A 17,057-nucleotide genomic window follows, 5' to 3' on the forward strand; every position below is an offset into this window, starting at 1 on the left:
ACCACTGTACTAGAATTCTCAGTTCTCTTTAGTTTTAAATCGAACTGTTTTTTTTAAATTAGTAAATTGGTGTCATTGGGTAGAGAAGGGAGGATAGTGTCAACCTCCTGTAAGAGGAAAGGAACCTGATAACATGTCTCTGAAGTTCTCTGTGGGGATTTATGAGCTGCTCTGTAGAGGTAGTCCTATTTACCTTGGTCTGCCATTTCTCATGCTCATAGATAAGCATGATTACAACAGTAAATTGTAGCTGTGAATTTTTTCCCTTCTGAGACCAGTTTGCTTTTTCTGAAACTTAACATGATTTTTGCCATTGTTATCAGTTCTTCTGCCTCACATTTTTTTTCCTAGTACAGACTCTAGACTTAACAGTTAGACCATCTAAACCTAATTATAACTGTTATGGGTAAAATGTCTTCTAATCTACATGGTCTAGAGATAATTAGGTCAGCGACCCCCAAGCTAAGGCTAGAACAACTGCTGTATTTCTGGGAACTCATTGTGAGCCTTTTAAACTGCTGCATATGCAAAGCCAGAAAAGTTATTTTAAAAAAGCTAGATACATTGAAATGCCAATTATATTCTATTTATATTGGCCTTTACTCAAATGATCATACAATTACTATAATTTGACTATTTAAATTATTTACAACTTAACAATTGGGCATCATATAATATACATAATTCATATGAGGACGAAGAGAGCTGACAAATAAAAATTATGAGATCTATGGGTTTTCTGGGTGGATAAAATGTAGAAATTACCTATATTAATATTTAATACTTTAAATAAATGTAACACAAGGGTAATGAATTCTTGGTATTTACCTTTTTATACTTATAAAATAATCCTAGTAATTCAGTATGTTTTTTTTTAGAATATGTGCCACCATAACAGTCATTTTAGCCATGCACTTTGACTGTATCAGTTAAGTTGATTCTTATTAGATGAATGTCTATAAAAGAAGGCAGGCCTGAAAGAATTCTGCAAACAAGCCTAGTCTTATTTTGACTGTCTAAATCCTAAATTCTAAATAATTGATTTTACAGTGGTTCCAGGATGTCAAGTGTTTGCATAAATACATAACATTGCTGTTCATTGAACTCTTAGAAGTATGACTTGTCCAATATCCAGACTTTAAGCAACTTAGGAGAGAAGAAATGGTTCCTTTCCCTGTAAGCAGTCCCAAAATGAAATTCCTTAAAAGACAGACGTGGTTAACAAGTAGCTGAACTGATTATCAGACAGTAAAAAGCCTGACTCTTAAGCATGAGAACCAGACTTAGATCCACAGACCTCAGAGTAAAAGCTGGGCATGGTGGTCTATGCTGTAGTGGGAGTACAGAAATGACAGGTGTTGATGGAAGGGATGAGGGATGGTTGGGTTAAGTGACAGTGGGATGCCTGTATCTTTGTTTAGCCTGCCTATCTGAATTCATGAGCTTCATTTTCTCTTTGAGACAGAGCCTCAATAAAGGTGGAGAGAAATCAGAAAAAGACATTTACATCCATTTTTTTTTTTTGGATTCCTATTTTATAAACACGTAGGCACATGAACTTGTGCACATACATGAGCAAACATATACTAACAATTACATATAGTGCAACACAAAACATATGCCCAGTGCCACATACACACAGCAAAATACAGAATAGCAAAGTAGAAAAAAATAGCAAAGTTGGGTCAAGCAGTGTGGAGATGCTGGGTGACATTAAGTTGTTGTCTTCTTATGAGTTCCAGATAGAAGTTATAAAGATTAAGTCCACTTTCTGTAAGTTGTAAGATCAACAAGAGACTCTTAGAAACTATTAATATTACATCTGTTGAGGGAAAGAAATCGGTGTGATATGTTATAGCATTAAGTACCCATATTGCTCATACTTGTGATTTTTCATGGGTTTCAAAAATGCCCAGAAAGTTATTGAGACCTCAGTGGGAAATTTCCTTCTCTATTTGTGTGCTACCTGCAAAATGTAAAGTAGATTCATGAGCAGCTCATTAACACTACTCCAGTTTAGCAATATCCATAAACTAAAGAAAAAATTATTCTTGTTGAATCCTAGTTTCTGGTAATTATAATTTTGACTTTATCAGTATTTATGAATAATGATTGACATCTGTTTTAGTTTTATATTCATATCAGAGGACTACAAAGTCACTGATTTATCCACATACTTGGTCTGGCAGTTTCCTTTATCAAAAATGTTATTTAAGCACATGTATCTAACAAAATGGCTTTTTTAATAGTTGGGCATCCACTTTGGATGAAGAATATGGTTCATGAATTTATCTCATTGTGATGAGAAGGATTTCGCTCTCCAACAACTTTGAGGTACAAAACTCTGATTTTAGAAATAGAAAATGGATTCAATACATTATGTCGATTTAAATTAGTACATAATAACATAAAGGTGAGGAATGAATATGGTCCCAGTTGTTTTTTCTGTGTTCAGTGTGGGGTCTAATATAAGGGATTCAGGAATGGCTGTCACAGACATGAGCTTCAGTGGGTAAGTTATTTAGTTAATGCGCCCAGTCACTTTTAGTGGAGTGATGGAGTGAGTCACAAGCAGGCAGTGGCTTTTCAGTCCTTTTCTATCAGTATTTGTCAGGTTGGAAAGATCTCTCATCCTTGCCTCTGGCTATCTCAGATATAAGCCACAGCAATTGCTAGCATTATGAAAGAGGTTGAAAGAGTGTCATTTTAACTTACTAAATATTCAATATAGGTCAATTTTATCATCTTTTTATATATAAGCCTAGTGATTTCAGTAAAATTTTCTACTTGAGCCATCATGAGCCATACTAAGGAAAATACTCCCAATAATCAGGAAGCTCCTTTCTGGAATCATCTTTCTTCCACAATATTTCATCCAAACTTCACTTCGAATGAACTAAAGGGTGCTTTAGACTGCTGCCCTCCAAAATGACTTTAGAGCATGTGCTGATAGTCTTAAGGAGCCATAATTCCTTCACTCCATTCTCCATTGCTTCCTAACAAAGGGAAATAGTATTTTTAGTGTTTTTTTTGTATTGGCTAATGCAAAATTATCTGTATTCAGTGAATGGTAACTATGCCAAGACATGATATTCAGATAAGACAGACTTGAAGATGGATGATAATAAGTGAATAAGTATTTTGATAAAAAATGAAAACCAATGGAGAGAAAGGGTGAGACAAAAGTGATTTTATAAAACTTTATGATAGTTCATATTTTCCAATATAGTTCTTTTTATTTTAATATAATCAGGAACATATAGAAAAAAAATACAGGACAGCACCATTATACCATTCTCTAATGTATTTGAATAGAAGTTACTGTTTTCATACCCTCTTATCACAGAATAATAGTTGAGTTACATATAAAATTTTCATAAAACAGAAATTGCTATGACATAATCTTTAGACCCACTAGAGTCTTACCTGGTTTTAAAGACACATTCTTCACAGTGAATGAATTCAAATCCCGTGTAATATTTAGTATTCTTTGGTGTAATAAAGATGCCTTATTCTTTGTGTGCCATTATGGGCTATTGTACTTTGAGAAATTACAGTAATTTTATAGATTGTTCCTCTATTTTACTCATTTATTGCATCCTTGCAATTAGTTCCATATTACATGGGAAGAATATCAATCTTTTCTCTTTGTAACTTCTCCTGTGCACAAGTTATGAGTCACATAATTTTGGACAATGTTTTCTCTGATTGCTTCTTTGGGGAAGTATCTGCTAGACTTCTCCACTGTAAGGTTACTTATTCAATTCTCTTCTGAAATCAGTTTCTATTTGGGGAAAATGCATTTGTAAATGAGGTGAAGCAATCTATAGGTGTGAAATTTGTACTTTAACATTACTTTGTCTCATGTCCCCATAGATGGTCACCATTTCCCTTTGACAATCTGATACTTCCCACATGTTTGTTCACAAAAATGCAAGAGGAAGGAAGAAGAGAAAGAAGAAATTCAAAATATTCCGATTAAATTGAGACCATTGTGTTTAGAATTCCTTTTACAAAAGAGAAGACTTGAGACCCAAAGTGGTTAAGTGAGGGACCTGGGAGAGTTGTGTTTAATGTCTATAATACAAGAAATGATTAATTACTAAATTAATAGTAAATTTTTCATCAATAGCATATTACTTAAAAATTACAGACTGTGCTATTTCACATAAATATTTCATTTTATCTGCCCTTTTTCCCCAAGGCTTCCTCCTCCTGCATCCGTTTCCACTCTTCCTTCCCCTCTCCTCTTCCAACTTATGAAAGTATCAGTCTGGGGAACTTTATTTCATGGAAATAAAAGTAAGCTCGCATTTCATAATTCCCAAAATATTTCTCAAACCCAGTGTGATTAGACTGTTAATGTTTTTGGCATTGTCTTTTGAATATGACACTATCGTCTCATATTCAGTTTCTAACATGTTATAAATTTTAAAAAGATATAATGTATCTTGTTGCTTTATTAAGAAAACCACAATTTTGATTTTATATTTGTGGAAAATACTACATGTATATATGAAGCAAAACTTTGTTTACACAGAGCTTTGGTCTAGTACATTCAGTATACTCATATGGAGGCTGAATATATTTAGCTTCAGAAAAGTATAAATTACTAAGTAATGTATAAGTTTCTGGAGCAAGTTGAGGCTTGGCAGATATTATGGAAACTTTGTGATTCGTGAGGATGAGCCATTTTAAAGTTTAAAGTTGATATCATGGCTATGGTATAAACGAAGGCCAAAACTGATTGTTCAGCTGAAGGGAATGATAAGTCAGTCAGTGCTTAGTATCATGAGTTTAAATCTAGATTTCATTATTTTCTACAAGGTAAGAATTAAAAGAATAAACCAAACTATATTTTAGATAGTTTTTTATGTCACCGATTCTCTACTAATTAAGAGAAAAGTGACATTCTTTGAAAATGTTATTTTTATAATGGGTACAATTTCTCAGGTAGGTACAGAATTTAGCACAGACATTGTTGGTTATATTAACCTCCATTTAAAAAAATTACAATAAGAAAATCAGAACACAGAAAGAAGCAATTATTTGACAGATAGAACATAAGTAGTTTACTTCAAGCCCAGGTCTAGAGGTTGCATCAAGTTACTTTTTCTATTGGATGCAGTTTTATCCAGTCAAATTTTATGAAGAGATAGATGCTCAGGCATGAGAATCAAGAGTTTGAAGCAAGCCTTGGCTACAGAAGACCTTATCTTAAAAAACAGAACAACACTATCATTCATGAGCAAACCTCTGACTTCATGACCAGCTACTCTTTCTGTTTGCTCTTGTGTGTTTTGTATGGATTAAAATATACTCAAGTGCTTGGATGCTTTTCTTCCAAGGATTCTCCTTCTCTGGAGCATGAGATCACTTTTGCTTCAAAACACTTTGAGTCATTTCACATATTCTTACTGATGTTCCTACCCAATTTAAATCTACCAGCATTATTTCATACAGTTCTAGACAACAACCAAGGCCTGAGTTTGACTGCTTATCAAGGGATCACAGCTGTCCCTTGATGCCCACACTTCAGGAATGCATTGGTTGCTTTTTATGTTAGTGACAGCCACTCAGTGTGGGACCATTGGCCAGTACTCGGCTGTAAATCACTAGAAAAGGTATGTGAATCAATGCAGGAATGGTATATTTTTGTTCTGATCATAGCCATTTTTTCATATTTCAAAAGTTTCCAATGACTTCAGATATTCACATTTAATCAGATATTAGATCATGTGTTAAAATCCTGAAATTGTTTTAAAATCAGCAGTGTGTTTTCCAGAAAATAATCAGTTCCCAAAGACTATTGACACTAAATTTAATGATATTGTGTTAATAAACATATTTTGCTCACTTGCATTTCTCCTTCTACTGAGAAGTTAAAGTTTTGTAATCCCAATAGAGAGAACTGGAAATCACAGTTGATCCAATGAGAAGATTTAAATATCTATTAACAAGATAACAGAAACTTTGAACTGTAATTACAAGTACAGGAGTGCAAGGGTGAGGTATTACCTGTGGTAATGGTAATAGGAGATAACAGGCCAATTAGATTTACTTTTGGCATCCACATTAGTGTCCTCTTGCTAATTACATTTGCTACCTCAAAATCATTGATATAATCTACATATAAGTCATTTAAATAAAATAACATGTGAAAAGGTTGTGCTTGAGAAATTCTAGCTTTCTCTTATACTGAAATATATGAACAGTTATTTATAATCCAGAAGTTAAAACATCTATGCTTTCTCTAATTCTGAAGCATTCTGAGTATTAAGATGAGCTGAAAAGTGACAAATACTACATTTGAATTCACCATATAGTGATGGTTGCTCAAATACACACATATTAAAACCAGTGCATATACTAGCTGTAAGCAAAGAATAAAATGTATGTGTGAAATGTAAATCAATTTTATATTTAGACAGGATATTATTTCCCAAATTCCTTGCTCATTACTAGAAAATATTATTAAATTTTAGAAAACTCGAGATTTGAAATAATTTCTCTTTCTAGGAATTTGAAATAGATCCATTCAAAAGTAAGGGAATAAAAGAAGTGTGTTCAGAGCAAAGGAATTTTCCAACTTTCTGGGATATCTACATAAGAAAAGAGGAACAATGGATTCGGACTCAGAAGAATTGTGTTTAATATGTGTTTGGCTATTTTAAGGATTTCTTGTTAGACATAACCAAAATATTTTAAAATTTAAAAGTAAAATTTAAGGTGTGTGTGTGTGTAAGAGAGAGAGAGAGAAAGAGAGAGAGAAGAGAGAGAGAGAGAGAGAGAGAGAGAGAGAGAGAGAGAGAGAGAGAGAGAGAGAGAGAGAGAGGCAGAGAAATGGAGACAGAGAGATGGAAACAGAGAATACAGTTTTGAATGATAGTGGCCCCCATAGACTTCCCTGTTTATGGTACTGCTTGTAGAGGTATACTGCCTGGTTTTGTGTCAACTTGACTCATGTTAGAGTCATCGAAGAGGAAGGAACCTCAGGTGATAAAATTCCTCCATTTCTACAGCAGTCAGGCATTTTCTCAGTTAGCAGTCAATGTGGGATGGTACAGCTAATGTTGGGTGTTATCATCCCTGGGATGGTGGGCTTGGATTCTATAAGCAAGCAGGCTGAGTCATGGAAAGCAAGCCAGTAAGCAACATCCCACTTGATGGCTTCTGTACCAGTTTCTGCCTCCAGGTTCTAGCCCTGCTTGAGTTTCTATTCTGTCTTCCTCCAATGATGAACTATGTTATGGAAATATAAGCCAAATATACCCTTTCCTCCCTAACTTTCTTTTTGCTCATGGCATTTTATTGCAGCAATGTAAACCCTGAGGCAGAAGCCTTTGCTGCTGTGGTCCTGTTGAAGGAAATATGTCACTGGTAAAGATATTAAAACCCCCAAAGTCATGTGTCATGCCTATTGCACTCTCTGTTTCTTGTTTGATTTTCAAGATGTGAATTCTCAGCTTCTGTATCAGCTGCGTGCTATCCACTCTTTCCACCTGGTCCACTCTGCCTTTATAGATTCTACCCTTGTGGAACCACACGATCAATTAAAGTTTATTTTATTGGTTGCCTTCATTAAAGTATTGCAGTGGTAGAAAAGTATCTAACATAGAAGTTGGTGCCAGGAAGCATAATATTGCTGTGAACAACATAATCATGTTTATGATTGAGGAAGATTATGGAAGGCTTTGGGACTTTGGACTGAAAAAGCCGTTGGATGTTGCAAGCAGGGATTATAAGGCTGATCTTGTAGGGCCTTGGTAGACAGTACTAATAAGAGGCAAGGTGGGATGCAGAGGCCCAGGTCAAAAAGGTTCAGAGGGAATCAAGGAATGGAATAGCAAGGAGAATAGAGGCCATTCCTGTGATATTGTGGCAAATAATCAGTCTGCCTGTGTTCTCATTTTCAATATATGCGGAAGCTTACTTGAAAATTAATGGACTACTTTTTTTGACACAGGACTTTTCAAGACATCCCAAATACTGAATCTGTCTATTCAAAGAATATTGTCATAACACAACTTAAATCGCAACAGATTACTGCAAAGGTCAACCCATTAGCCAGTGTTCTCTGAAGGAATAGAGCTGGTGTGATGAAAAATATGAATATAATGAGTTTATTAAATCAGTTTATGTTAAAATAGTAGCAACAGCTACCTCATATGGAGAGGCCTAGAAATTCGTACTTCCTCAGTACACAAGGTTAGGCACCTCAGAAATTAAAATCTGATGCTGAAAATTTAGATGATTGTTGGAGAATCACTGGTCTTTTCTTGGTCAAGAATAAAAACCTGGAACATGCCAATTCTTATGTCAGTGAGGGAATCAGCAGCAGCAACAATGGGTAAATCAACAAATGGGAGGCCAAGGGAGCAAAAGGCAGACAATCTTCTTCCTCTCATACCCCCTTTTATCTATGATTCTCCAAAAATGTACCACAAACATGTGGGAAGGGCCTTCCAATATCAACTACAAGAATCAGGATAATTCTCCTATTGAAGTTTTCTACTTAGTAATTTTAATTTGTGGCAAGTTGATATTAAAACCAACCATTGCAGCTAGCAATTATTAATATTTTTCCTGGGGAGGGCTGGCTAGTAAAGACCACTTGAATTTTATGAACTTTGGAAAGCAAGATTTCTTAAGTAATGAACAGAGCAAAAGCCAGATGCATAATGAGAGGTCAAATCTATCAGACAATGAGTTGCTTGAGTGTTGTCAAATTGATATTGGTCAGATGAAGTAGTATTTTTAAATGTCCACTTCTGCCTTCTATTCTCTATCTTTGTGGTATCTGTTGTTCTTAAATAGAAATCAGTCCTTGCTGTATACATGAGGAGGAGTGTGAAGTGTGCATCTGCCACAACAGAGTAAGTCAAGGAGGTTAAGGGATAACTCAGTGACAAATCTAACATTCCTTGGCTATACATTATCTAAAGTTCAGTAGTGTAAACACAGAAGAGCAAAAAGGTCAGAACACTTAGGAGATGGAATGAGGTCTCTTATCCTGCTGGTAAGCAAGAGTGCTAACCGCTACCACACATGTCAATTATGAACCAACTCATTTAAGTGGTATTAATATAGCCAGGTTCTAAGGACTTACTTAGAATGTCACAGTCTGAAGACTAAAGACATCTTGTCCAGAAGTAGTTGCAGTATGTACCCATGAATGATCTTTTAGGTGAATGTTCTGGGTTTTACCTATTCTACAGTTCATGTCCTGATAATGTTTGCTATGTTATGTGTGTGGATTTTTTCACTGATTCCTTCTTTTATTATTATATCTTCTCTCGGTTCCTTAGATAAATGTTCATAACTTTTAAATGTTCCATCTCCCATGAATTATAGAATGGTCCACTGTGCAAATTTTTTTCTTGACATTGTATGCATGTACTGTGTAGATATTTCATCTTTATATAAATGTTCCTGTGTTTCACGATGTGAGGATGGTCATGAGGCTCATGAGACTCACAAAACTCACAAAACTATGAGGTTTATATACAGAGTGAATATTTGTGGGAGAGTAGGAATGACACATGGATGGGACTCTTCACTAGTGAACCTGCCTGCAGGTTGCAAAGAGGACCCCAGTATTTTAGCATTTGTAAATCATAATGCTGGGATCACCTGGGCTCCTTTTAGTAGCCCCTCAGCCATACTACCATAAGAAATGCTTCACTTACATTCTTGGAAATAACTCTTTCCTTTTGCTCTTGGAGTAACCATAATAAACTTGTTGGTTCACTAAGTTCAGTCTTAGAAGAAACTAAAAAAAATATTGGTCTGAATATGCAATAGAAATTGACTTTCATAAAAACTCATAAGAGCTTGATTTTAACGTGATCCTCATTTCTCATCTGGATTTCCAGCACTGTATGCTATGCGCATTGTGTCACTGTATTCGAAAGCCCTCAAGTGAATCTCAACTACATGTCTACATGATTGTTTAACTATAAAATGTGAAAATAAATAGATATTACTCCTTTTTATAAAGCCAAAGAATTTGCTGAATCAAATGTTGCATAGTTATTAAATGCCAGTCTCATGCTAACATGTATAAATAAATTCCATTCTGTTGATTTTTTTTTTAATTAACCGGACCTTATTTTTGTCCAAGAAAATTTAATCTCTTCTTTCAAGAACCAGTGTTTATCTCTCATGGCATTTATTCATAAAGGTACATCTTTTATAGAACATTGGCTAATTAACCAATGAGGGTAGAATAAAATGCTGTTTTTTTTTATCCGCTGAACAGTTAGATGGCCTGCTTGAGGAGGGTTCAGCAGTGATTCCTTATTCCAGTTTTGTATTCCTTCTTATCACCAAAACAATAGTCTCTAGCTGGCACTGGTTCTCAACCTTCTGAATGTTGTGTCTATTTAATACAGCTCCTCATGTTGTAATTACTGTACCCATACAATTATTTTTATTGCTGCTTCGTACCTATTAAGAATTGCTGTGTAAATATTTTTGGTGATGGAAGTTTGCCACCTGGGTTGAGACCCACAGGTTGAGAGCCACTGACCTAGAGGCTGGTTATTAACTTCCCAAGGACAGTCAATTTTTGTAATGGCACTGTCAAGACAATAAGCATCCATAAATAACTGCAGTGATTCATTTAGCAAGAGAATAGATTGCATAACCTGTTTTATCACTTGTCTCTATTAATTTTCTATTACAATAATGAATATAATAACAATAATTGCAATAATAAAATACCTCTTTGTGTTATTATATGGCAACATTTTATGTTATACCTATTTATGAGGAAAATAAAACTTTGACAAACTATTTTAATCAAGTAATTTTAAGTATCTACTTTGTGTCCCTTATGTTCAAGGTGCTAAGAAGAGAGAAAGAGGCACAAACATTAAAAAATATTTATTACTCTATAGTTTACATTAAACTATTTTAAAAACATGAAAGTTGCAAAATCCTTCCTCTGTTTAGTTCTTAGTGATTAAGAAAATAATATTCTTGGGAATGGCCAGAGCTGTAATTTAAAAGTAGTTTTGTCTTTGCATTGACCTTTTGATCGTACTTAGATGCTTCCTATAGAAAAAGAAATCTGGAGCCCTAACTTCATCCTTCTTTAACAAACAATAACAGCTCTGTACAAGATATTTAAGTATCAACTGGTATGTGTGAAGAGGGTAAATTATAGGAAGGCAAATACCAGGGCAAGTGGTTTTAAGCAGAGGGGGATGAGGAATGGGCTAATCAAAGTGAAGAGTCCACCAGAAACTTACTGTCTTCCAACCCAATTAAAAACATTATTGGAGTGAGAAGAGAACATAAATGACAGGAAAATAAAATGGGGAAGGAGAGTGGATGGTAAGGTTTAAGGAAAGAAAGGGTGGAGAAAAGTAAAAGGATAGTGGTAGATTAACTAAAAATTAAAACAGGGTATAAGAAAATCTTTATGAAAATGAGCTAGATTGCAAACTAATTACAAAATATAGCTTTTTTTGCAGTAGTAGTAGTGATGGTGGTAGTGGTGGTGGTAGTAGTGGAGGTGGTAGTAGTAGTAGTAGTGATTGTAGTAGTCATAGTGGTGGTGGTAGTAGTAGTAGTGGTGGTAGTAGTCTTAGTGGTGGTGGTAGTAGTAGTAATGGTAGTATTAGTATTGGTGTTGGTAGTAGTAGTAGTAGTGGTAGTAGCAGTAGTAGTCATAGTCGTGGTAGTTTAAAGAGGGGATCCACTTATAAGTAGACAATACTGACACAGAACACATGGGTTATTAAGAGAAAACTTTAGTCCTGTTTCTTTTGCACATTTATTTCAAGGTCAGCCTTGTACACAGTGACACCCTCTAAATCTTTTCAAAGCATCATCCAAACCCTTAGTGTCAGGTATGAAAATCTTCCTATGAGTATTAGTTGGGGAGACTTCTAGAAGTTTTGTCTTAGTTTTTAACACTGCTGAGATAAACATTATGGCTTAAAAGCAAGTTGAAGAACATAGATTTTATTTCATGTTCGAACTCCCAAGTCACAATCTGGCACTGAAGGAAGTCAGGGTAGGAACTTCCTACCTAGAGGCAGGAACTGAAACAGACATGGAGAAGTAATTCTGTTTACCAGATTGCTTTTTCTTGGCTTAGATTTCTTTTCCTCTATCCCTCCTTACTCCCTCCCCCGTTTCTTTCTTTCTTTCTTTCTTTCTTTCTTTTTTCCTTTCTGTTCTTCCTTTCTTTTCTTTTTTTTTTTTTTTTTTTTTTTTTTTTGAGACAGGCAGTGTTGCCCTTTATCCTTGGCTGTTCTGGAACTCATTCTGGAAAACAGAGGTTGGCTTGTCTCTGCCTCCTGAGTGCTGGGATTAAAGGCTTGCCCATCCAAACCAGGACCACCTGTCAAGGATTAGCTACACCCACAGCAGGCTGGACCTGTAAGGTGCAATGTGAGTCTTAGCAGAAGAACCCCAGGTGAGACACAAGAGGTTTATTTTCCAGCACATTGGGTTCAACCCTCAATCAGCCCCTTGTGACACATGACTAGAAGGAGGCCCTGAATGGCTATAACAAGCAGTTTTTACACATTTTAGGGTACAGGTTACATCAACAAGGTTACAGTTTAAACTTATTGGCTAAGCATATTGACCTTTAAATTTATTGGTTAACTAGCATATGACAGGCAAACTTTATCTGGGACCAGAGGGTCAGGTGACTATCTTTCAGTAGTTTCTGCAGTTTTTTCAAGAATATTTCTGCTCTTCCCATGGAGAATGGAACTTGGCCTAGCCTTAACCTAAAGTAGTGGGTGTAAGGCTGGCAAAAGCCCATACTTTTCTTTTTTTTTAAATTGAACAACTTTACTTTAAAAAACAAAGATAAATGTACAGATTTTAAGCATTTTTGCATAAAAGTATATGAGTACATTTTTGTCAGTACTTGGTTTTTTAAAGGTTTGATAGTGTGCATTAAGATCTTACTAGTTACAATGAGCATAAAGTACATGTAAAACAAGATGTAACCTGGAATTAATCAAAGTTTTCTTGGTGTGTAAAGGTTAAGCATAATGGTTTTTCACTTTTTCTTTGAACTTCATATAGTCTGTGAGTTGTTTCTGGGGTTTTCTATGCTTTCTGGGGTTAGTATCCAATTATCAGTGACTGCATGGTATGTCTGTTCTTTTGTGACTGGGTTATCTCACTCAGGATGATATTCTCTAGATGCATCCATTTTCTTAAGAATTTCATAAAGTCATTGTTTCTGATAGCTGAGTAGTACTCCGTAGGTTTCTTTGTACCCTCCAAATCAATCATTTATTGAGATAAATGCTCTCACAGACATAGCCAAATCATTCCTCAACTGAGATTCTTTCTTCCCAGCTGAAGCTAGATTGGGTCACATTGACAAAAACTAATAAGAACAGGTTTAAAAACATAAAGATTTTTGCTGTTGCTCTTGATATGCTACCATAGCTTGATGTTAAGACCCAGTTTATAAAGCTGTCATATACTCTGGTGTCAGGACTGACCTTGCCAGCTCAGCCAGTCAACAGGATCTTGAGGGAGGGAGTGAGGACTGAGAAGAGAAAGACAATTAGATGACATTATAACATGACTCCAGCCAGTCCTGAGGCTGATGCTAAAACCGGTTTATTTTATTCCAGTCTGCTTTTATATTATTGTAGGTATATAAAAAAAATATGGTCAGTCCTAAGGCATAAACAACGTAGTCAAGGAAGAAATAAGATATAAACAGAGTAGTTAAGGAACAACTATGAAGGAAGGTCCCATGATTATGGTATTCAGAGTCTTAACAAGACCCATCAAGATACAAAGAACACATTCCTCAGCTGCCTATTTCCTTGTCCTTGCCCAGTGTCAAATTCCTGCCAATATCCTAAAAGTGACATCAAGGGTTCTCCACACAAGATATAAAGAAATTAATCTCAAAGGGACTAGGAAATTTTCTGCTGACTGGCTGTCTATTTACATTTCAAGCAGAAAGATGCCAACAAATGGCTGGACCTTTATTTTATAAAATCATCTTGGCAGGCAAGGTGTTTCTACAGGTGTGTCAGTGACATGATTTTTATGAGGCAGTTACTGGTAATCAACCCATTTTAATCAGAATTTAGGTCTACCACAGGAGGAAATTTCATTCCAAGTCAAAAGTTCCTGGCTGGGGAGATCATCATTCCTACAAAGGAAACTAGTAATATGACTTTGCTAAATGGTCACACCTTCAAACTGCCTTCTAAATATTTATTTTTATAACCATAGGTAAGTGATGTTTCTTAACTTTCTTTAAAGAAGTTTCATTTTGCAGTGAGCAGAAGTTAATGAATATAAATCATCACTAGTTAAATGATGAGTGTAAGTGACTTAAGTCCTAATGAGACATTTACATCAATTTTCTCTTTTTCCCCTTAGGCAATATCACTTTATTAAACAAGAATATTTATAAGAACCTTTCTTTCTTTTTTTCTATTTCTTGCAACTTTATTTTTAAAAAAGAGGGGTTCATATACAGATTTTTAAAGGCATTTTGACATAGTACTATATGAATGTTTTTTGTTAGTACTTAATTCTTTTAGAGGTTTGATAGCATGCATTGAAATCTCACTAGTTAGTATAAGCATAAAGTACATGTAGAACAGAACATAACATGGAAACAGTTTTCTTTGTGAGTATAGATTAAGCATAACAATCTTTGAATACCAAAAATTGCCACAAGGCTATATTCTTAGCTCTAGGGTTATTAATGGTTTAAGGTCCAGGTGTACCACACTCTGAGAGGGTGATATACATTTAATTTTTCCTAAGAAGGACTGAAGCTTTCAATTTTTTTGGCCATTGTTTTTCTTGAGCTTCATATGGCCTGTGAGTTGTTTCTGGGGTGTTCAGACCCTTCTGGGGTTAGTATCCAATTATCACTGACTGCATATTATGTCTGTCCTTTTGTGGGTTACCTCACTCTACCACAAAACTCAGGGCACATCAATGAAGAAGGGGGCAGAAAGAATTCAAAATCCAGAGAATGGAAAATAGCATTATAAAATGCTGTCTTCTGGTCATGACTGTTCTCATGATCTCAGCTGCTGTAGTTAATTCTCTAAGACCTTAACAAGACCCAGAGAACCAAAATTCTAACCTCAGCACTCCAAAAGAAGTATAGGCAACTGAGGAAAGCTTAGAGCAGGAGAGGTTTCACTACGGGAGAGCATAACAATTGTTTGCCTAGTGCTAAAATGCTGGCCCTAAAACACATAGACATAATCCTGTATGGATTGAGTGGATTTGTGCATATCAATAATAAATCAAAGTGTGTTCTTAAATTAACTTTTATTTAGGTAGACATTCCTATTTGTCACATAGTGTCTCTGAATACAAGGGCATGAGTATGAATAGCATTTTATTGGAAGGGATATGCACAGTAGAGAAATAAATTGTAATACAATGTGCCAATAAATGTAGAGAACCATCCAAACTATGTTACTTAGTAACCAAACTACTTCTTCTCTTGAAACTTACAAAATATAAGCCCCAAATACTAATTGGGTCTCTTGAGTACCCTCTGCTATGTATCCTGCTGTTACTTTTTTTTTGTAAAGTTTTACTCTTATCTTGTATTTATTATATGTTTTATTTATTTACATGTATATTTGTGTACCTGGGTTTTGTTGTTGTTTTGTTTTTGTTAGTTATTTTTATTTGACAAATTGTATTTATTTCATATTACAAATGTGGAATTGCATAGTATTTTCTAGTTGGGACTTTATAAACTTAGAAATGTCCCCAGTTTCCAAAGGACCTGAGTGGTAATTTGAATATACTCCTCATTGATGTTGATAGTTATTTTTTTGTTTGTGTGTTTTCTATTTATCCTCTGAAGGCTAGAATAATCTAAATTAGAAACTCAACTTTGGTCCTCAGGGAGAGCGTCAAATGCTCTCAACCGTCAAGCTGTCTCTTCAGTCCCCGGATGCCACGATGTATTTCTTTCTAATCTGTAGGGTCACTTTGCTCTTCGTATCAATTTATTGATCTATTTCCATTTCTTCCAGTGCTTTGAATAAAACTCACATAAGCTAGAAACACTGCCAGTCATCCCTGCTCTCTGGCACAAATGGATATAAAATGAATTTGAGTAAGAAAATAGAGGCCAAAATAGTTGGCACCATAGTCAGGTGGTAGAGACAGATCTGTGACCTTCATCTTGTTTAGGCTCTACCTCCTATACAGATTGGGGATCTGAGCACATAAGACACCTGTGCTATCTGTGTGCTTAGACCATGGGTTTGAGGGTACTTGATGATTCTAGAATAATCTCTGGACCATATCAGCAGGATATAAAAGGTAAAGTAAGCCTTTTGGTCACAGGCTCTGAGATAGCCGAAGCTTGTCATCTGTTTGAAAGAGAAGTGGCTTTTACCTATCTGTATTCCACTGAGTGCAAAAGTGTGCAAAGACAGAACAAGACAGACAGGCAGATTTGTCAATTGATACCTGAAAAAGATGGGAATCTTCACTGGTATTCTTCGGCATGGAAGATATAAATTTGATTCTTGTGCATTTGCCTGCTTTTCTGTGAGTCCAGTTATATATGGCAATGCCTTATTTTTCTGAGAGTTTTTGCTTCTCCCTGAGGCCAATGCCTATATTACCTTAATTCTGGCTGTGTGTATTGTGTCCTATTCAAGTCTAAGGTCTTATATTTCTTTGATCTATCATCCCCAGTGACATTGGTCTTCTTCTTTTTATGACGACCTTCAGTACACTGAAGACATTTAGAAGGAAATAAAAAATTCATGCTCCTGACCTTTGGAGCACAATCACCCCTTTCTCCTTAACATTATTTTCAATTCTGATTTCACATCTTTTCATTTATAGTTTAGAGTCTGTTCTCTCCATTTTAATGATTTTCTTCTTAAAATTGTCATTTAATTTCCTTACTTTTGTGCCCAGATAGATAAACCTGAAACAAAAGCAAATGCAACTGTGTATTTTCTATAAAACATTGAATTTTGTCTGGTTTTAAGAAAATCACATAGCTGCAAGCCGCTTCTAGTTTACACTCTAGCAAATATTTAGCTTTTCCAGAT

The sequence above is a fragment of the Micromys minutus genome (assembly GCF_963924665.1).
Source record: "Micromys minutus genome assembly, chromosome: 5".
NCBI lineage: Eukaryota > Metazoa > Chordata > Mammalia > Rodentia > Muridae > Micromys > Micromys minutus.